Consider the following 20,000-nt stretch of genomic DNA (forward strand, 5'->3'; position numbering starts at 1 on the left):
TGCCGGAAAAAAAGGAAGAAAAGGTGTATATACTAAGTTTTTTGGAGGGAAACCGCCCGGCTGTCGAAAGGGGCCCGCCTGCGAGGACGGGGACACACACACACACACACACACACATACACACACACACACACACACACAAAAGCCACGCCTGCCTCCCTGGGAAAAGGCTGAAAAAACTAAGTTTTTTGGAGGGAAAACGCACGGGAGCCGAAAAGGGGGCCGGCCTGCTTGCCCAGAGAGTCGAGACGCGGGAAAGTGCACAGAGGGAGCACGGGAACGGAGACGGGGAGGGGGAGGGGGAGAGAGAGACACACAGATGGACGAGAGACGAGACCCGAGAAGAAGGAGCTCCAGTCCACCTCGCTTGCTTGCTTGCTTGCTTGCTTGCTAGCTACGTCTGTCTTTTCACCGCTGAGAGAAGGTGGTGCACCGCTCCCGGAGGCGCTGCAATACCGGGCCGATGCGTGGAGAGGACGGAGCAAGCTCCTGATCCAGCTCCCTGTTCCAAAAATCCGTTTAATATGTGGTCCCCCGATGGGGGACGTATCAGATATTAAACTGATAAGAACAGATACTACACTTGATCTTAGCCAAAAGGCCGAGAAGCGATGCCCGACGCCGGCCTTGGGCGGGCGCGCGGGCGTCCGGCTGGCGCGCAGCGGCGCAGGCCGACGCCTCGGGAGCCCGGTCCGCACGCGGCTGCCGGCCGCCCGGACTCCGCTCTCCCCCTCTCTTGCCTGCCTGCTTGCTCGCCTGCCTGCCCGCCAGTCCCGGGCGGGGGCCCTGCTCTTGGATCTCCTGTCAACGGCCCGACAACGACCGCAGCCGCAGGGGGGCGCCAGCCGGCCGGCCTCCTTAGCTTAGGCCCCTCCCACCAGCAGCAGCTGTGCCGAGCGAGCTGCAAGCGAAAGCGGACCGTCGGCACCTGCGGGCAGAGGCAAGGGGCAGCGCTCTCTCGGGAGGGACGGGGACACACACACACACAGACGCGCGCGCCTGCCCGCCTGCCGGAAAAAAAGGAAGAAAAGGTGTATATACTAAGTTTTTTGGAGGGAAACCGCCCGGCTGTCGAAAGGGGCCCGCCTGCGAGGACGGGGACACACACACACACACACACACATACACACACACACACACACACACACACAAAGCCACGCCTGCCTCCCTGGGAAAAGGCTGAAAAAACTAAGTTTTTTGGAGGGAAAACGCACGGGAGCCGAAAAGGGGGCCGGCCTGCTTGCCCAGAGAGTCGAGACGCGGGAAAGTGCACAGAGGGAGCACGGGAACGGAGACGGGGAGGGGGAGGGGGAGAGAGAGACACACAGATGGACGAGAGACGAGACCCGAGAAGAAGGAGCTCCAGTCCACCTCGCTTGCTTGCTTGCTTGCTTGCTTGCTAGCTACGTCTGTCTTTTCACCGCTGAGAGAAGGTGGTGCACCGCTCCCGGAGGCGCTGCAATACCGGGCCGATGCGTGGAGAGGACGGAGCAAGCTCCTGATCCAGCTCCCTGTTCCAAAAATCCGTTTAATATGTGGTCCCCCGATGGGGGACGTATCAGATATTAAACTGATAAGAACAGATACTACACTTGATCTTAGCCAAAAGGCCGAGAAGCGATGCCCGACGCCGGCCTTGGGCGGGCGCGCGGGCGTCCGGCTGGCGCGCAGCGGCGCAGGCCGACGCCTCGGGAGCCCGGTCCGCACGCGGCTGCCGGCCGCCCGGACTCCGCTCTCCCCCTCTCTTGCCTGCCTGCTTGCTCGCCTGCCTGCCCGCCAGTCCCGGGCGGGGGCCCTGCTCTTGGATCTCCTGTCAACGGCCCGACAACGACCGCAGCCGCAGGGGGGCGCCAGCCGGCCGGCCTCCTTAGCTTAGGCCCCTCCCACCAGCAGCAGCTGTGCCGAGCGAGCTGCAAGCGAAAGCGGACCGTCGGCACCTGCGGGCAGAGGCAAGGGGCAGCGCTCTCTCGGGAGGGACGGGGACACACACACACACAGACGCGCGCGCCTGCCCGCCTGCCGGAAAAAAAGGAAGAAAAGGTGTATATACTAAGTTTTTTGGAGGGAAACCGCCCGGCTGTCGAAAGGGGCCCGCCTGCGAGGACGGGGACACACACACACACACACACATACACACACACACACACACACACACAAAAGCCACGCCTGCCTCCCTGGGAAAAGGCTGAAAAAACTAAGTTTTTTGGAGGGAAAACGCACGGGAGCCGAAAAGGGGGCCGGCCTGCTTGCCCAGAGAGTCGAGACGCGGGAAAGTGCACAGAGGGAGCACGGGAACGGAGACGGGGAGGGGGAGGGGGAGAGAGAGACACACAGATGGACGAGAGACGAGACCCGAGAAGAAGGAGCTCCAGTCCACCTCGCTTGCTTGCTTGCTTGCTTGCTTGCTAGCTACGTCTGTCTTTTCACCGCTGAGAGAAGGTGGTGCACCGCTCCCGGAGGCGCTGCAATACCGGGCCGATGCGTGGAGAGGACGGAGCAAGCTCCTGATCCAGCTCCCTGTTCCAAAAATCCGTTTAATATGTGGTCCCCCGATGGGGGACGTATCAGATATTAAACTGATAAGAACAGATACTACACTTGATCTTAGCCAAAAGGCCGAGAAGCGATGCCCGACGCCGGCCTTGGGCGGGCGCGCGGGCGTCCGGCTGGCGCGCAGCGGCGCAGGCCGACGCCTCGGGAGCCCGGTCCGCACGCGGCTGCCGGCCGCCCGGACTCCGCTCTCCCCCTCTCTTGCCTGCCTGCTTGCTCGCCTGCCTGCCCGCCAGTCCCGGGCGGGGGCCCTGCTCTTGGATCTCCTGTCAACGGCCCGACAACGACCGCAGCCGCAGGGGGGCGCCAGCCGGCCGGCCTCCTTAGCTTAGGCCCCTCCCACCAGCAGCAGCTGTGCCGAGCGAGCTGCAAGCGAAAGCGGACCGTCGGCACCTGCGGGCAGAGGCAAGGGGCAGCGCTCTCTCGGGAGGGACGGGGACACACACACACACAGACGCGCGCGCCTGCCCGCCTGCCGGAAAAAAAGGAAGAAAAGGTGTATATACTAAGTTTTTTGGAGGGAAACCGCCCGGCTGTCGAAAGGGGCCCGCCTGCGAGGACGGGGACACACACACACACACACACACATACACACACACACACACACACACACAAAAGCCACGCCTGCCTCCCTGGGAAAAGGCTGAAAAAACTAAGTTTTTTGGAGGGAAAACGCACGGGAGCCGAAAAGGGGGCCGGCCTGCTTGCCCAGAGAGTCGAGACGCGGGAAAGTGCACAGAGGGAGCACGGGAACGGAGACGGGGAGGGGGAGGGGGAGAGAGAGACACACAGATGGACGAGAGACGAGACCCGAGAAGAAGGAGCTCCAGTCCACCTCGCTTGCTTGCTTGCTTGCTTGCTTGCTAGCTACGTCTGTCTTTTCACCGCTGAGAGAAGGTGGTGCACCGCTCCCGGAGGCGCTGCAATACCGGGCCGATGCGTGGAGAGGACGGAGCAAGCTCCTGATCCAGCTCCCTGTTCCAAAAATCCGTTTAATATGTGGTCCCCCGATGGGGGACGTATCAGATATTAAACTGATAAGAACAGATACTACACTTGATCTTAGCCAAAAGGCCGAGAAGCGATGCCCGACGCCGGCCTTGGGCGGGCGCGCGGGCGTCCGGCTGGCGCGCAGCGGCGCAGGCCGACGCCTCGGGAGCCCGGTCCGCACGCGGCTGCCGGCCGCCCGGACTCCGCTCTCCCCCTCTCTTGCCTGCCTGCTTGCTCGCCTGCCTGCCCGCCAGTCCCGGGCGGGGGCCCTGCTCTTGGATCTCCTGTCAACGGCCCGACAACGACCGCAGCCGCAGGGGGGCGCCAGCCGGCCGGCCTCCTTAGCTTAGGCCCCTCCCACCAGCAGCAGCTGTGCCGAGCGAGCTGCAAGCGAAAGCGGACCGTCGGCACCTGCGGGCAGAGGCAAGGGGCAGCGCTCTCTCGGGAGGGACGGGGACACACACACACACAGACGCGCGCGCCTGCCCGCCTGCCGGAAAAAAAGGAAGAAAAGGTGTATATACTAAGTTTTTTGGAGGGAAACCGCCCGGCTGTCGAAAGGGGCCCGCCTGCGAGGACGGGGACACACACACACACACACACACATACACACACACACACACACACACACAAAAGCCACGCCTGCCTCCCTGGGAAAAGGCTGAAAAAACTAAGTTTTTTGGAGGGAAAACGCACGGGAGCCGAAAAGGGGGCCGGCCTGCTTGCCCAGAGAGTCGAGACGCGGGAAAGTGCACAGAGGGAGCACGGGAACGGAGACGGGGAGGGGGAGGGGGAGAGAGAGACACACAGATGGACGAGAGACGAGACCCGAGAAGAAGGAGCTCCAGTCCACCTCGCTTGCTTGCTTGCTTGCTTGCTTGCTAGCTACGTCTGTCTTTTCACCGCTGAGAGAAGGTGGTGCACCGCTCCCGGAGGCGCTGCAATACCGGGCCGATGCGTGGAGAGGACGGAGCAAGCTCCTGATCCAGCTCCCTGTTCCAAAAATCCGTTTAATATGTGGTCCCCCGATGGGGGACGTATCAGATATTAAACTGATAAGAACAGATACTACACTTGATCTTAGCCAAAAGGCCGAGAAGCGATGCCCGACGCCGGCCTTGGGCGGGCGCGCGGGCGTCCGGCTGGCGCGCAGCGGCGCAGGCCGACGCCTCGGGAGCCCGGTCCGCACGCGGCTGCCGGCCGCCCGGACTCCGCTCTCCCCCTCTCTTGCCTGCCTGCTTGCTCGCCTGCCTGCCCGCCAGTCCCGGGCGGGGGCCCTGCTCTTGGATCTCCTGTCAACGGCCCGACAACGACCGCAGCCGCAGGGGGGCGCCAGCCGGCCGGCCTCCTTAGCTTAGGCCCCTCCCACCAGCAGCAGCTGTGCCGAGCGAGCTGCAAGCGAAAGCGGACCGTCGGCACCTGCGGGCAGAGGCAAGGGGCAGCGCTCTCTCGGGAGGGACGGGGACACACACACACACAGACGCGCGCGCCTGCCCGCCTGCCGGAAAAAAAGGAAGAAAAGGTGTATATACTAAGTTTTTTGGAGGGAAACCGCCCGGCTGTCGAAAGGGGCCCGCCTGCGAGGACGGGGACACACACACACACACACATACACACACACACACACACACACACACAAAAGCCACGCCTGCCTCCCTGGGAAAAGGCTGAAAAAACTAAGTTTTTTGGAGGGAAAACGCACGGGAGCCGAAAAGGGGGCCGGCCTGCTTGCCCAGAGAGTCGAGACGCGGGAAAGTGCACAGAGGGAGCACGGGAACGGAGACGGGGAGGGGGAGGGGGAGAGAGAGACACACAGATGGACGAGAGACGAGACCCGAGAAGAAGGAGCTCCAGTCCACCTCGCTTGCTTGCTTGCTTGCTTGCTTGCTAGCTACGTCTGTCTTTTCACCGCTGAGAGAAGGTGGTGCACCGCTCCCGGAGGCGCTGCAATACCGGGCCGATGCGTGGAGAGGACGGAGCAAGCTCCTGATCCAGCTCCCTGTTCCAAAAATCCGTTTAATATGTGGTCCCCCGATGGGGGACGTATCAGATATTAAACTGATAAGAACAGATACTACACTTGATCTTAGCCAAAAGGCCGAGAAGCGATGCCCGACGCCGGCCTTGGGCGGGCGCGCGGGCGTCCGGCTGGCGCGCAGCGGCGCAGGCCGACGCCTCGGGAGCCCGGTCCGCACGCGGCTGCCGGCCGCCCGGACTCCGCTCTCCCCCTCTCTTGCCTGCCTGCTTGCTCGCCTGCCTGCCCGCCAGTCCCGGGCGGGGGCCCTGCTCTTGGATCTCCTGTCAACGGCCCGACAACGACCGCAGCCGCAGGGGGGCGCCAGCCGGCCGGCCTCCTTAGCTTAGGCCCCTCCCACCAGCAGCAGCTGTGCCGAGCGAGCTGCAAGCGAAAGCGGACCGTCGGCACCTGCGGGCAGAGGCAAGGGGCAGCGCTCTCTCGGGAGGGACGGGGACACACACACACACAGACGCGCGCGCCTGCCCGCCTGCCGGAAAAAAAGGAAGAAAAGGTGTATATACTAAGTTTTTTGGAGGGAAACCGCCCGGCTGTCGAAAGGGGCCCGCCTGCGAGGACGGGGACACACACACACACACACACACATACACACACACACACACACACACACAAAGCCACGCCTGCCTCCCTGGGAAAAGGCTGAAAAAACTAAGTTTTTTGGAGGGAAAACGCACGGGAGCCGAAGGGGGCCGGCCTGCTTGCCCAGAGAGTCGAGACGCGGGAAAGTGCACAGAGGGAGCACGGGAACGGAGACGGGGAGGGGGAGGGGGAGAGAGAGACACACAGATGGACGAGAGACGAGACCCGAGAAGAAGGAGCTCCAGTCCACCTCGCTTGCTTGCTTGCTTGCTTGCTTGCTAGCTACGTCTGTCTTTTCACCGCTGAGAGAAGGTGGTGCACCGCTCCCGGAGGCGCTGCAATACCGGGCCGATGCGTGGAGAGGACGGAGCAAGCTCCTGATCCAGCTCCCTGTTCCAAAAATCCGTTTAATATGTGGTCCCCCGATGGGGGACGTATCAGATATTAAACTGATAAGAACAGATACTACACTTGATCTTAGCCAAAAGGCCGAGAAGCGATGCCCGACGCCGGCCTTGGGCGGGCGCGCGGGCGTCCGGCTGGCGCGCAGCGGCGCAGGCCGACGCCTCGGGAGCCCGGTCCGCACGCGGCTGCCGGCCGCCCGGACTCCGCTCTCCCCCTCTCTTGCCTGCCTGCTTGCTCGCCTGCCTGCCCGCCAGTCCCGGGCGGGGGCCCTGCTCTTGGATCTCCTGTCAACGGCCCGACAACGACCGCAGCCGCAGGGGGGCGCCAGCCGGCCGGCCTCCTTAGCTTAGGCCCCTCCCACCAGCAGCAGCTGTGCCGAGCGAGCTGCAAGCGAAAGCGGACCGTCGGCACCTGCGGGCAGAGGCAAGGGGCAGCGCTCTCTCGGGAGGGACGGGGACACACACACACACAGACGCGCGCGCCTGCCCGCCTGCCGGAAAAAAAGGAAGAAAAGGTGTATATACTAAGTTTTTTGGAGGGAAACCGCCCGGCTGTCGAAAGGGGCCCGCCTGCGAGGACGGGGACACACACACACACACACACACACATACACACACACACACACACACACACAAAAGCCACGCCTGCCTCCCTGGGAAAAGGCTGAAAAAACTAAGTTTTTTGGAGGGAAAACGCACGGGAGCCGAAAAGGGGGCCGGCCTGCTTGCCCAGAGAGTCGAGACGCGGGAAAGTGCACAGAGGGAGCACGGGAACGGAGACGGGGAGGGGGAGGGGGAGAGAGAGACACACAGATGGACGAGAGACGAGACCCGAGAAGAAGGAGCTCCAGTCCACCTCGCTTGCTTGCTTGCTTGCTTGCTTGCTAGCTACGTCTGTCTTTTCACCGCTGAGAGAAGGTGGTGCACCGCTCCCGGAGGCGCTGCAATACCGGGCCGATGCGTGGAGAGGACGGAGCAAGCTCCTGATCCAGCTCCCTGTTCCAAAAATCCGTTTAATATGTGGTCCCCCGATGGGGGACGTATCAGATATTAAACTGATAAGAACAGATACTACACTTGATCTTAGCCAAAAGGCCGAGAAGCGATGCCCGACGCCGGCCTTGGGCGGGCGCGCGGGCGTCCGGCTGGCGCGCAGCGGCGCAGGCCGACGCCTCGGGAGCCCGGTCCGCACGCGGCTGCCGGCCGCCCGGACTCCGCTCTCCCCCTCTCTTGCCTGCCTGCTTGCTCGCCTGCCTGCCCGCCAGTCCCGGGCGGGGGCCCTGCTCTTGGATCTCCTGTCAACGGCCCGACAACGACCGCAGCCGCAGGGGGGCGCCAGCCGGCCGGCCTCCTTAGCTTAGGCCCCTCCCACCAGCAGCAGCTGTGCCGAGCGAGCTGCAAGCGAAAGCGGACCGTCGGCACCTGCGGGCAGAGGCAAGGGGCAGCGCTCTCTCGGGAGGGACGGGGACACACACACACACAGACGCGCGCGCCTGCCCGCCTGCCGGAAAAAAAGGAAGAAAAGGTGTATATACTAAGTTTTTTGGAGGGAAACCGCCCGGCTGTCGAAAGGGGCCCGCCTGCGAGGACGGGGACACACACACACACACACACACATACACACACACACACACACACACACAAAAGCCACGCCTGCCTCCCTGGGAAAAGGCTGAAAAAACTAAGTTTTTTGGAGGGAAAACGCACGGGAGCCGAAAAGGGGGCCGGCCTGCTTGCCCAGAGAGTCGAGACGCGGGAAAGTGCACAGAGGGAGCACGGGAACGGAGACGGGGAGGGGGAGGGGGAGAGAGAGACACACAGATGGACGAGAGACGAGACCCGAGAAGAAGGAGCTCCAGTCCACCTCGCTTGCTTGCTTGCTTGCTTGCTTGCTAGCTACGTCTGTCTTTTCACCGCTGAGAGAAGGTGGTGCACCGCTCCCGGAGGCGCTGCAATACCGGGCCGATGCGTGGAGAGGACGGAGCAAGCTCCTGATCCAGCTCCCTGTTCCAAAAATCCGTTTAATATGTGGTCCCCCGATGGGGGACGTATCAGATATTAAACTGATAAGAACAGATACTACACTTGATCTTAGCCAAAAGGCCGAGAAGCGATGCCCGACGCCGGCCTTGGGCGGGCGCGCGGGCGTCCGGCTGGCGCGCAGCGGCGCAGGCCGACGCCTCGGGAGCCCGGTCCGCACGCGGCTGCCGGCCGCCCGGACTCCGCTCTCCCCCTCTCTTGCCTGCCTGCTTGCTCGCCTGCCTGCCCGCCAGTCCCGGGCGGGGGCCCTGCTCTTGGATCTCCTGTCAACGGCCCGACAACGACCGCAGCCGCAGGGGGGCGCCAGCCGGCCGGCCTCCTTAGCTTAGGCCCCTCCCACCAGCAGCAGCTGTGCCGAGCGAGCTGCAAGCGAAAGCGGACCGTCGGCACCTGCGGGCAGAGGCAAGGGGCAGCGCTCTCTCGGGAGGGACGGGGACACACACACACACAGACGCGCGCGCCTGCCCGCCTGCCGGAAAAAAAGGAAGAAAAGGTGTATATACTAAGTTTTTTGGAGGGAAACCGCCCGGCTGTCGAAAGGGGCCCGCCTGCGAGGACGGGGACACACACACACACACACACACACATACACACACACACACACACACACACAAAAGCCACGCCTGCCTCCCTGGGAAAAGGCTGAAAAAACTAAGTTTTTTGGAGGGAAAACGCACGGGAGCCGAAAAGGGGGCCGGCCTGCTTGCCCAGAGAGTCGAGACGCGGGAAAGTGCACAGAGGGAGCACGGGAACGGAGACGGGGAGGGGGAGGGGGAGAGAGAGACACACAGATGGACGAGAGACGAGACCCGAGAAGAAGGAGCTCCAGTCCACCTCGCTTGCTTGCTTGCTTGCTTGCTTGCTAGCTACGTCTGTCTTTTCACCGCTGAGAGAAGGTGGTGCACCGCTCCCGGAGGCGCTGCAATACCGGGCCGATGCGTGGAGAGGACGGAGCAAGCTCCTGATCCAGCTCCCTGTTCCAAAAATCCGTTTAATATGTGGTCCCCCGATGGGGGACGTATCAGATATTAAACTGATAAGAACAGATACTACACTTGATCTTAGCCAAAAGGCCGAGAAGCGATGCCCGACGCCGGCCTTGGGCGGGCGCGCGGGCGTCCGGCTGGCGCGCAGCGGCGCAGGCCGACGCCTCGGGAGCCCGGTCCGCACGCGGCTGCCGGCCGCCCGGACTCCGCTCTCCCCCTCTCTTGCCTGCCTGCTTGCTCGCCTGCCTGCCCGCCAGTCCCGGGCGGGGGCCCTGCTCTTGGATCTCCTGTCAACGGCCCGACAACGACCGCAGCCGCAGGGGGGCGCCAGCCGGCCGGCCTCCTTAGCTTAGGCCCCTCCCACCAGCAGCAGCTGTGCCGAGCGAGCTGCAAGCGAAAGCGGACCGTCGGCACCTGCGGGCAGAGGCAAGGGGCAGCGCTCTCTCGGGAGGGACGGGGACACACACACACACAGACGCGCGCGCCTGCCCGCCTGCCGGAAAAAAAGGAAGAAAAGGTGTATATACTAAGTTTTTTGGAGGGAAACCGCCCGGCTGTCGAAAGGGGCCCGCCTGCGAGGACGGGGACACACACACACACACACACACACATACACACACACACACACACACACACAAAGCCACGCCTGCCTCCCTGGGAAAAGGCTGAAAAAACTAAGTTTTTTGGAGGGAAAACGCACGGGAGCCGAAAAGGGGGCCGGCCTGCTTGCCCAGAGAGTCGAGACGCGGGAAAGTGCACAGAGGGAGCACGGGAACGGAGACGGGGAGGGGGAGGGGGAGAGAGAGACACACAGATGGACGAGAGACGAGACCCGAGAAGAAGGAGCTCCAGTCCACCTCGCTTGCTTGCTTGCTTGCTTGCTTGCTAGCTACGTCTGTCTTTTCACCGCTGAGAGAAGGTGGTGCACCGCTCCCGGAGGCGCTGCAATACCGGGCCGATGCGTGGAGAGGACGGAGCAAGCTCCTGATCCAGCTCCCTGTTCCAAAAATCCGTTTAATATGTGGTCCCCCGATGGGGGACGTATCAGATATTAAACTGATAAGAACAGATACTACACTTGATCTTAGCCAAAAGGCCGAGAAGCGATGCCCGACGCCGGCCTTGGGCGGGCGCGCGGGCGTCCGGCTGGCGCGCAGCGGCGCAGGCCGACGCCTCGGGAGCCCGGTCCGCACGCGGCTGCCGGCCGCCCGGACTCCGCTCTCCCCCTCTCTTGCCTGCCTGCTTGCTCGCCTGCCTGCCCGCCAGTCCCGGGCGGGGGCCCTGCTCTTGGATCTCCTGTCAACGGCCCGACAACGACCGCAGCCGCAGGGGGGCGCCAGCCGGCCGGCCTCCTTAGCTTAGGCCCCTCCCACCAGCAGCAGCTGTGCCGAGCGAGCTGCAAGCGAAAGCGGACCGTCGGCACCTGCGGGCAGAGGCAAGGGGCAGCGCTCTCTCGGGAGGGACGGGGACACACACACACACAGACGCGCGCGCCTGCCCGCCTGCCGGAAAAAAAGGAAGAAAAGGTGTATATACTAAGTTTTTTGGAGGGAAACCGCCCGGCTGTCGAAAGGGGCCCGCCTGCGAGGACGGGGACACACACACACACACACACACACATACACACACACACACACACACACAAAAGCCACGCCTGCCTCCCTGGGAAAAGGCTGAAAAAACTAAGTTTTTTGGAGGGAAAACGCACGGGAGCCGAAAAGGGGGCCGGCCTGCTTGCCCAGAGAGTCGAGACGCGGGAAAGTGCACAGAGGGAGCACGGGAACGGAGACGGGGAGGGGGAGGGGGAGAGAGAGACACACAGATGGACGAGAGACGAGACCCGAGAAGAAGGAGCTCCAGTCCACCTCGCTTGCTTGCTTGCTTGCTTGCTTGCTAGCTACGTCTGTCTTTTCACCGCTGAGAGAAGGTGGTGCACCGCTCCCGGAGGCGCTGCAATACCGGGCCGATGCGTGGAGAGGACGGAGCAAGCTCCTGATCCAGCTCCCTGTTCCAAAAATCCGTTTAATATGTGGTCCCCCGATGGGGGACGTATCAGATATTAAACTGATAAGAACAGATACTACACTTGATCTTAGCCAAAAGGCCGAGAAGCGATGCCCGACGCCGGCCTTGGGCGGGCGCGCGGGCGTCCGGCTGGCGCGCAGCGGCGCAGGCCGACGCCTCGGGAGCCCGGTCCGCACGCGGCTGCCGGCCGCCCGGACTCCGCTCTCCCCCTCTCTTGCCTGCCTGCTTGCTCGCCTGCCTGCCCGCCAGTCCCGGGCGGGGGCCCTGCTCTTGGATCTCCTGTCAACGGCCCGACAACGACCGCAGCCGCAGGGGGGCGCCAGCCGGCCGGCCTCCTTAGCTTAGGCCCCTCCCACCAGCAGCAGCTGTGCCGAGCGAGCTGCAAGCGAAAGCGGACCGTCGGCACCTGCGGGCAGAGGCAAGGGGCAGCGCTCTCTCGGGAGGGACGGGGACACACACACACACAGACGCGCGCGCCTGCCCGCCTGCCGGAAAAAAAGGAAGAAAAGGTGTATATACTAAGTTTTTTGGAGGGAAACCGCCCGGCTGTCGAAAGGGGCCCGCCTGCGAGGACGGGGACACACACACACACACACACACACATACACACACACACACACACACACAAAAGCCACGCCTGCCTCTGGGAAAAGGCTGAAAAAACTAAGTTTTTTGGAGGGAAAACGCACGGGAGCCGAAAAGGGGGCCGGCCTGCTTGCCCAGAGAGTCGAGACGCGGGAAAGTGCACAGAGGGAGCACGGGAACGGAGACGGGGAGGGGGAGGGGGAGAGAGAGACACACAGATGGACGAGAGACGAGACCCGAGAAGAAGGAGCTCCAGTCCACCTCGCTTGCTTGCTTGCTTGCTTGCTTGCTAGCTACGTCTGTCTTTTCACCGCTGAGAGAAGGTGGTGCACCGCTCCCGGAGGCGCTGCAATACCGGGCCGATGCGTGGAGAGGACGGAGCAAGCTCCTGATCCAGCTCCCTGTTCCAAAAATCCGTTTAATATGTGGTCCCCCGATGGGGGACGTATCAGATATTAAACTGATAAGAACAGATACTACACTTGATCTTAGCCAAAAGGCCGAGAAGCGATGCCCGACGCCGGCCTTGGGCGGGCGCGCGGGCGTCCGGCTGGCGCGCAGCGGCGCAGGCCGACGCCTCGGGAGCCCGGTCCGCACGCGGCTGCCGGCCGCCCGGACTCCGCTCTCCCCCTCTCTTGCCTGCCTGCTTGCTCGCCTGCCTGCCCGCCAGTCCCGGGCGGGGGCCCTGCTCTTGGATCTCCTGTCAACGGCCCGACAACGACCGCAGCCGCAGGGGGGCGCCAGCCGGCCGGCCTCCTTAGCTTAGGCCCCTCCCACCAGCAGCAGCTGTGCCGAGCGAGCTGCAAGCGAAAGCGGACCGTCGGCACCTGCGGGCAGAGGCAAGGGGCAGCGCTCTCTCGGGAGGGACGGGGACACACACACACACAGACGCGCGCGCCTGCCCGCCTGCCGGAAAAAAAGGAAGAAAAGGTGTATATACTAAGTTTTTTGGAGGGAAACCGCCCGGCTGTCGAAAGGGGCCCGCCTGCGAGGACGGGGACACACACACACACACACACACACACATACACACACACACACACACACACAAAAGCCACGCCTGCCTCCCTGGGAAAAGGCTGAAAAAACTAAGTTTTTTGGAGGGAAAACGCACGGGAGCCGAAAAGGGGGCCGGCCTGCTTGCCCAGAGAGTCGAGACGCGGGAAAGTGCACAGAGGGAGCACGGGAACGGAGACGGGGAGGGGGAGGGGGAGAGAGAGACACACAGATGGACGAGAGACGAGACCCGAGAAGAAGGAGCTCCAGTCCACCTCGCTTGCTTGCTTGCTTGCTTGCTTGCTAGCTACGTCTGTCTTTTCACCGCTGAGAGAAGGTGGTGCACCGCTCCCGGAGGCGCTGCAATACCGGGCCGATGCGTGGAGAGGACGGAGCAAGCTCCTGATCCAGCTCCCTGTTCCAAAAATCCGTTTAATATGTGGTCCCCCGATGGGGGACGTATCAGATATTAAACTGATAAGAACAGATACTACACTTGATCTTAGCCAAAAGGCCGAGAAGCGATGCCCGACGCCGGCCTTGGGCGGGCGCGCGGGCGTCCGGCTGGCGCGCAGCGGCGCAGGCCGACGCCTCGGGAGCCCGGTCCGCACGCGGCTGCCGGCCGCCCGGACTCCGCTCTCCCCCTCTCTTGCCTGCCTGCTTGCTCGCCTGCCTGCCCGCCAGTCCCGGGCGGGGGCCCTGCTCTTGGATCTCCTGTCAACGGCCCGACAACGACCGCAGCCGCAGGGGGGCGCCAGCCGGCCGGCCTCCTTAGCTTAGGCCCCTCCCACCAGCAGCAGCTGTGCCGAGCGAGCTGCAAGCGAAAGCGGACCGTCGGCACCTGCGGGCAGAGGCAAGGGGCAGCGCTCTCTCGGGAGGGACGGGGACACACACACACACAGACGCGCGCGCCTGCCCGCCTGCCGGAAAAAAAGGAAGAAAAGGTGTATATACTAAGTTTTTTGGAGGGAAACCGCCCGGCTGTCGAAAGGGGCCCGCCTGCGAGGACGGGGACACACACACACACACACACACACATACACACACACACACACACACACACAAAAGCCACGCCTGCCTCCCTGGGAAAAGGCTGAAAAAACTAAGTTTTTTGGAGGGAAAACGCACGGGAGCCGAAAAGGGGGCCGGCCTGCTTGCCCAGAGAGTCGAGACGCGGGAAAGTGCACAGAGGGAGCACGGGAACGGAGACGGGGAGGGGGAGGGGGAGAGAGAGACACACAGATGGACGAGAGACGAGACCCGAGAAGAAGGAGCTCCAGTCCACCTCGCTTGCTTGCTTGCTTGCTTGCTTGCTAGCTACGTCTGTCTTTTCACCGCTGAGAGAAGGTGGTGCACCGCTCCCGGAGGCGCTGCAATACCGGGCCGATGCGTGGAGAGGACGGAGCAAGCTCCTGATCCAGCTCCCTGTTCCAAAAATCCGTTTAATATGTGGTCCCCCGATGGGGGACGTATCAGATATTAAACTGATAAGAACAGATACTACACTTGATCTTAGCCAAAAGGCCGAGAAGCGATGCCCGACGCCGGCCTTGGGCGGGCGCGCGGGCGTCCGGCTGGCGCGCAGCGGCGCAGGCCGACGCCTCGGGAGCCCGGTCCGCACGCGGCTGCCGGCCGCCCGGACTCCGCTCTCCCCCTCTCTTGCCTGCCTGCTTGCTCGCCTGCCTGCCCGCCAGTCCCGGGCGGGGGCCCTGCTCTTGGATCTCCTGTCAACGGCCCGACAACGACCGCAGCCGCAGGGGGGCGCCAGCCGGCCGGCCTCCTTAGCTTAGGCCCCTCCCACCAGCAGCAGCTGTGCCGAGCGAGCTGCAAGCGAAAGCGGACCGTCGGCACCTGCGGGCAGAGGCAAGGGGCAGCGCTCTCTCGGGAGGGACGGGGACACACACACACACAGACGCGCGCGCCTGCCCGCCTGCCGGAAAAAAAGGAAGAAAAGGTGTATATACTAAGTTTTTTGGAGGGAAACCGCCCGGCTGTCGAAAGGGGCCCGCCTGCGAGGACGGGGACACACACACACACACACACACACATACACACACACACACACACACACACAAAAGCCACGCCTGCCTCCCTGGGAAAAGGCTGAAAAAACTAAGTTTTTTGGAGGGAAAACGCACGGGAGCCGAAAAGGGGGCCGGCCTGCTTGCCCAGAGAGTCGAGACGCGGGAAAGTGCACAGAGGGAGCACGGGAACGGAGACGGGGAGGGGGAGGGGGAGAGAGAGACACACAGATGGACGAGAGACGAGACCCGAGAAGAAGGAGCTCCAGTCCACCTCGCTTGCTTGCTTGCTTGCTTGCTTGCTAGCTACGTCTGTCTTTTCACCGCTGAGAGAAGGTGGTGCACCGCTCCCGGAGGCGCTGCAATACCGGGCCGATGCGTGGAGAGGACGGAGCAAGCTCCTGATCCAGCTCCCTGTTCCAAAAATCCGTTTAATATGTGGTCCCCCGATGGGGGACGTATCAGATATTAAACTGATAAGAACAGATACTACACTTGATCTTAGCCAAAAGGCCGAGAAGCGATGCCCGACGCCGGCCTTGGGCGGGCGCGCGGGCGTCCGGCTGGCGCGCAGCGGCGCAGGCCGACGCCTCGGGAGCCCGGTCCGCACGCGGCTGCCGGCCGCCCGGACTCCGCTCTCCCCCTCTCTTGCCTGCCTGCTTGCTCGCCTGCCTGCCCGCCAGTCCCGGGCGGGGGCCCTGCTCTTGGATCTCCTGTCAACGGCCCGACAACGACCGCAGCCGCAGGGGGGCGCCAGCCGGCCGGCCTCCTTAGCTTAGGCCCCTCCCACCAGCAGCAGCTGTGCCGAGCGAGCTGCAAGCGAAAGCGGACCGTCGGCACCTGCGGGCAGAGGCAAGGGGCAGCGCTCTCTCGGGAGGGACGGGGACACACACACACACAGACGCGCGCGCCTGCCCGCCTGCCGGAAAAAAAGGAAGAAAAGGTGTATATACTAAGTTTTTTGGAGGGAAACCGCCCGGCTGTCGAAAGGGGCCCGCCTGCGAGGACGGGGACACACACACACACACACACACACACACATACACACACACACACACACACACAAAAGCCACGCCTGCCTCCCTGGGAAAAGGCTGAAAAAACTAAGTTTTTTGGAGGGAAAACGCACGGGAGCCGAAAAGGGGGCCGGCCTGCTTGCCCAGAGAGTCGAGACGCGGGAAAGTGCACAGAGGGAGCACGGGAACGGAGACGGGGAGGGGGAGGGGGAGAGAGAGACACACAGATGGACGAGAGACGAGACCCGAGAAGAAGGAGCTCCAGTCCACCTCGCTTGCTTGCTTGCTTGCTTGCTTGCTAGCTACGTCTGTCTTTTCACCGCTGAGAGAAGGTGGTGCACCGCTCCCGGAGGCGCTGCAATACCGGGCCGATGCGTGGAGAGGACGGAGCAAGCTCCTGATCCAGCTCCCTGTTCCAAAAATCCGTTTAATATGTGGTCCCCCGATGGGGGACGTATCAGATATTAAACTGATAAGAACAGATACTACACTTGATCTTAGCCAAAAGGCCGAGAAGCGATGCCCGACGCCGGCCTTGGGCGGGCGCGCGGGCGTCCGGCTGGCGCGCAGCGGCGCAGGCCGACGCCTCGGGAGCCCGGTCCGCACGCGGCTGCCGGCCGCCCGGACTCCGCTCTCCCCCTCTCTTGCCTGCCTGCTTGCTCGCCTGCCTGCCCGCCAGTCCCGGGCGGGGGCCCTGCTCTTGGATCTCCTGTCAACGGCCCGACAACGACCGCAGCCGCAGGGGGGCGCCAGCCGGCCGGCCTCCTTAGCTTAGGCCCCTCCCACCAGCAGCAGCTGTGCCGAGCGAGCTGCAAGCGAAAGCGGACCGTCGGCACCTGCGGGCAGAGGCAAGGGGCAGCGCTCTCTCGGGAGGGACGGGGACACACACACACACAGACGCGCGCGCCTGCCCGCCTGCCGGAAAAAAAGGAAGAAAAGGTGTATATACTAAGTTTTTTGGAGGGAAACCGCCCGGCTGTCGAAAGGGGCCCGCCTGCGAGGACGGGGACACACACACACACACACACACACATACACACACACACACACACACACACAAAAGCCACGCCTGCCTCCCTGGGAAAAGGCTGAAAAAACTAAGTTTTTTGGAGGGAAAACGCACGGGAGCCGAAAAGGGGGCCGGCCTGCTTGCCCAGAGAGTCGAGACGCGGGAAAGTGCACAGAGGGAGCACGGGAACGGAGACGGGGAGGGGGAGGGGGAGAGAGAGACACACAGATGGACGAGAGACGAGACCCGAGAAGAAGGAGCTCCAGTCCACCTCGCTTGCTTGCTTGCTTGCTTGCTTGCTAGCTACGTCTGTCTTTTCACCGCTGAGAGAAGGTGGTGCACCGCTCCCGGAGGCGCTGCAATACCGGGCCGATGCGTGGAGAGGACGGAGCAAGCTCCTGATCCAGCTCCCTGTTCCAAAAATCCGTTTAATATGTGGTCCCCCGATGGGGGACGTATCAGATATTAAACTGATAAGAACAGATACTACACTTGATCTTAGCCAAAAGGCCGAGAAGCGATGCCCGACGCCGGCCTTGGGCGGGCGCGCGGGCGTCCGGCTGGCGCGCAGCGGCGCAGGCCGACGCCTCGGGAGCCCGGTCCGCACGCGGCTGCCGGCCGCCCGGACTCCGCTCTCCCCCTCTCTTGCCTGCCTGCTTGCTCGCCTGCCTGCCCGCCAGTCCCGGGCGGGGGCCCTGCTCTTGGATCTCCTGTCAACGGCCCGACAACGACCGCAGCCGCAGGGGGGCGCCAGCCGGCCGGCCTCCTTAGCTTAGGCCCCTCCCACCAGCAGCAGCTGTGCCGAGCGAGCTGCAAGCGAAAGCGGACCGTCGGCACCTGCGGGCAGAGGCAAGGGGCAGCGCTCTCTCGGGAGGGACGGGGACACACACACACACAGACGCGCGCGCCTGCCCGCCTGCCGGAAAAAAAGGAAGAAAAGGTGTATATACTAAGTTTTTTGGAGGGAAACCGCCCGGCTGTCGAAAGGGGCCCGCCTGCGAGGACGGGGACACACACACACACACACACACACACATACACACACACACACACACACACAAAAGCCACGCCTGCCTCCCTGGGAAAAGGCTGAAAAAACTAAGTTTTTTGGAGGGAAAACGCACGGGAGCCGAAAAGGGGGCCGGCCTGCTTGCCCAGAGAGTCGAGACGCGGGAAAGTGCACAGAGGGAGCACGGGAACGGAGACGGGGAGGGGGAGGGGGAGAGAGAGACACACAGATGGACGAGAGACGAGACCCGAGAAGAAGGAGCTCCAGTCCACCTCGCTTGCTTGCTTGCTTGCTTGCTTGCTAGCTACGTCTGTCTTTTCACCGCTGAGAGAAGGTGGTGCACCGCTCCCGGAGGCGCTGCAATACCGGGCCGATGCGTGGAGAGGACGGAGCAAGCTCCTGATCCAGCTCCCTGTTCCAAAAATCCGTTTAATATGTGGTCCCCCGATGGGGGACGTATCAGATATTAAACTGATAAGAACAGATACTACACTTGATCTTAGCCAAAAGGCCGAGAAGCGATGCCCGACGCCGGCCTTGGGCGGGCGCGCGGGCGTCCGGCTGGCGCGCAGCGGCGCAGGCCGACGCCTCGGGAGCCCGGTCCGCACGCGGCTGCCGGCCGCCCGGACTCCGCTCTCCCCCTCTCTTGCCTGCCTGCTTGCTCGCCTGCCTGCCCGCCAGTCCCGGGCGGGGGCCCTGCTCTTGGATCTCCTGTCAACGGCCCGACAACGACCGCAGCCGCAGGGGGGCGCCAGCCGGCCGGCCTCCTTAGCTTAGGCCCCTCCCACCAGCAGCAGCTGTGCCGAGCGAGCTGCAAGCGAAAGCGGACCGTCGGCACCTGCGGGCAGAGGCAAGGGGCAGCGCTCTCTCGGGAGGGACGGGGACACACACACACACAGACGCGCGCGCCTGCCCGCCTGCCGGAAAAAAAGGAAGAAAAGGTGTATATACTAAGTTTTTTGGAGGGAAACCGCCCGGCTGTCGAAAGGGGCCCGCCTGCGAGGACGGGGACACACACACACACACACACACACACATACACACACACACACACACACAAAAGCCACGCCTGCCTCCCTGGGAAAAGGCTGAAAAAACTAAGTTTTTTGGAGGGAAAACGCACGGGAGCCGAAAAGGGGGCCGGCCTGCTTGCCCAGAGAGTCGAGACGCGGGAAAGTGCACAGAGGGAGCACGGGAACGGAGACGGGGAGGGGGAGGGGGAGAGAGAGACACACAGATGGACGAGAGACGAGACCCGAGAAGAAGGAGCTCCAGTCCACCTCGCTTGCTTGCTTGCTTGCTTGCTTGCTAGCTACGTCTGTCTTTTCACCGCTGAGAGAAGGTGGTGCACCGCTCCCGGAGGCGCTGCAATACCGGGCCGATGCGTGGAGAGGACGGAGCAAGCTCCTGATCCAGCTCCCTGTTCCAAAAATCCGTTTAATATGTGGTCCCCCGATGGGGGACGTATCAGATATTAAACTGATAAGAACAGATACTACACTTGATCTTAGCCAAAAGGCCGAGAAGCGATGCCCGACGCCGGCCTTGGGCGGGCGCGCGGGCGTCCGGCTGGCGCGCAGCGGCGCAGGCCGACGCCTCGGGAGCCCGGTCCGCACGCGGCTGCCGGCCGCCCGGACTCCGCTCTCCCCCTCTCTTGCCTGCCTGCTTGCTCGCCTGCCTGCCCGCCAGTCCCGGGCGGGGGCCCTGCTCTTGGATCTCCTGTCAACGGCCCGACAACGACCGCAGCCGCAGGGG

The 20,000-nt window shown here is 63.3% G+C and overlaps 20 non-coding genes across 20 annotated transcripts; all 20 read right to left on the reverse strand.

Annotated features, from left to right (window-relative positions):
- Positions 1-422: 422 nt before the first annotated feature.
- On the reverse strand, positions 423-613 carry LOC138229044 (U2 spliceosomal RNA). The gene has a single exon (XR_011185527.1). It is a non-coding gene; the product is annotated as a U2 spliceosomal RNA (small nuclear RNA).
- Positions 614-1,431: 818 nt separating this feature from the next.
- Positions 1,432-1,622, reverse strand: LOC138229087 (U2 spliceosomal RNA). Its single transcript, XR_011185568.1, has one exon. It is a non-coding gene; the product is annotated as a U2 spliceosomal RNA (small nuclear RNA).
- An 815-nt stretch (positions 1,623-2,437) lies between these two features.
- On the reverse strand, positions 2,438-2,628 carry LOC138229099 (U2 spliceosomal RNA). The gene has a single exon (XR_011185580.1). It is a non-coding gene; the product is annotated as a U2 spliceosomal RNA (small nuclear RNA).
- An 817-nt stretch (positions 2,629-3,445) lies between these two features.
- LOC138229110 (U2 spliceosomal RNA) lies at positions 3,446-3,636 on the reverse strand. The gene has a single exon (XR_011185591.1). It is a non-coding gene; the product is annotated as a U2 spliceosomal RNA (small nuclear RNA).
- An 817-nt stretch (positions 3,637-4,453) lies between these two features.
- On the reverse strand, positions 4,454-4,644 carry LOC138229121 (U2 spliceosomal RNA). The gene has a single exon (XR_011185602.1). It is a non-coding gene; the product is annotated as a U2 spliceosomal RNA (small nuclear RNA).
- Positions 4,645-5,459: 815 nt separating this feature from the next.
- LOC138229050 (U2 spliceosomal RNA) lies at positions 5,460-5,650 on the reverse strand. The gene has a single exon (XR_011185533.1). It is a non-coding gene; the product is annotated as a U2 spliceosomal RNA (small nuclear RNA).
- An 814-nt stretch (positions 5,651-6,464) lies between these two features.
- On the reverse strand, positions 6,465-6,655 carry LOC138229061 (U2 spliceosomal RNA). Its single transcript, XR_011185544.1, has one exon. It is a non-coding gene; the product is annotated as a U2 spliceosomal RNA (small nuclear RNA).
- An 819-nt stretch (positions 6,656-7,474) lies between these two features.
- On the reverse strand, positions 7,475-7,665 carry LOC138229072 (U2 spliceosomal RNA). The gene has a single exon (XR_011185555.1). It is a non-coding gene; the product is annotated as a U2 spliceosomal RNA (small nuclear RNA).
- Positions 7,666-8,482: 817 nt separating this feature from the next.
- LOC138229080 (U2 spliceosomal RNA) lies at positions 8,483-8,673 on the reverse strand. Its single transcript, XR_011185561.1, has one exon. It is a non-coding gene; the product is annotated as a U2 spliceosomal RNA (small nuclear RNA).
- Positions 8,674-9,492: 819 nt separating this feature from the next.
- Positions 9,493-9,683, reverse strand: LOC138229081 (U2 spliceosomal RNA). The gene has a single exon (XR_011185562.1). It is a non-coding gene; the product is annotated as a U2 spliceosomal RNA (small nuclear RNA).
- Positions 9,684-10,501: 818 nt separating this feature from the next.
- LOC138229082 (U2 spliceosomal RNA) lies at positions 10,502-10,692 on the reverse strand. Its single transcript, XR_011185563.1, has one exon. It is a non-coding gene; the product is annotated as a U2 spliceosomal RNA (small nuclear RNA).
- An 817-nt stretch (positions 10,693-11,509) lies between these two features.
- Positions 11,510-11,700, reverse strand: LOC138229083 (U2 spliceosomal RNA). Its single transcript, XR_011185564.1, has one exon. It is a non-coding gene; the product is annotated as a U2 spliceosomal RNA (small nuclear RNA).
- An 815-nt stretch (positions 11,701-12,515) lies between these two features.
- On the reverse strand, positions 12,516-12,706 carry LOC138229084 (U2 spliceosomal RNA). Its single transcript, XR_011185565.1, has one exon. It is a non-coding gene; the product is annotated as a U2 spliceosomal RNA (small nuclear RNA).
- Positions 12,707-13,525: 819 nt separating this feature from the next.
- Positions 13,526-13,716, reverse strand: LOC138229085 (U2 spliceosomal RNA). The gene has a single exon (XR_011185566.1). It is a non-coding gene; the product is annotated as a U2 spliceosomal RNA (small nuclear RNA).
- An 819-nt stretch (positions 13,717-14,535) lies between these two features.
- LOC138229086 (U2 spliceosomal RNA) lies at positions 14,536-14,726 on the reverse strand. Its single transcript, XR_011185567.1, has one exon. It is a non-coding gene; the product is annotated as a U2 spliceosomal RNA (small nuclear RNA).
- Positions 14,727-15,545: 819 nt separating this feature from the next.
- On the reverse strand, positions 15,546-15,736 carry LOC138229088 (U2 spliceosomal RNA). Its single transcript, XR_011185569.1, has one exon. It is a non-coding gene; the product is annotated as a U2 spliceosomal RNA (small nuclear RNA).
- Positions 15,737-16,557: 821 nt separating this feature from the next.
- LOC138229090 (U2 spliceosomal RNA) lies at positions 16,558-16,748 on the reverse strand. The gene has a single exon (XR_011185570.1). It is a non-coding gene; the product is annotated as a U2 spliceosomal RNA (small nuclear RNA).
- Positions 16,749-17,567: 819 nt separating this feature from the next.
- On the reverse strand, positions 17,568-17,758 carry LOC138229091 (U2 spliceosomal RNA). Its single transcript, XR_011185571.1, has one exon. It is a non-coding gene; the product is annotated as a U2 spliceosomal RNA (small nuclear RNA).
- Positions 17,759-18,577: 819 nt separating this feature from the next.
- On the reverse strand, positions 18,578-18,768 carry LOC138229092 (U2 spliceosomal RNA). The gene has a single exon (XR_011185572.1). It is a non-coding gene; the product is annotated as a U2 spliceosomal RNA (small nuclear RNA).
- An 817-nt stretch (positions 18,769-19,585) lies between these two features.
- Positions 19,586-19,776, reverse strand: LOC138229093 (U2 spliceosomal RNA). Its single transcript, XR_011185573.1, has one exon. It is a non-coding gene; the product is annotated as a U2 spliceosomal RNA (small nuclear RNA).
- Positions 19,777-20,000: the final 224 nt, after the last annotated feature.

This window comes from Lepisosteus oculatus, unplaced genomic scaffold, assembly GCF_040954835.1.
Source record: "Lepisosteus oculatus isolate fLepOcu1 unplaced genomic scaffold, fLepOcu1.hap2 HAP2_SCAFFOLD_405, whole genome shotgun sequence".
In the NCBI taxonomy this organism is placed as follows: Eukaryota; Metazoa; Chordata; class Actinopteri; order Semionotiformes; family Lepisosteidae; genus Lepisosteus; species Lepisosteus oculatus.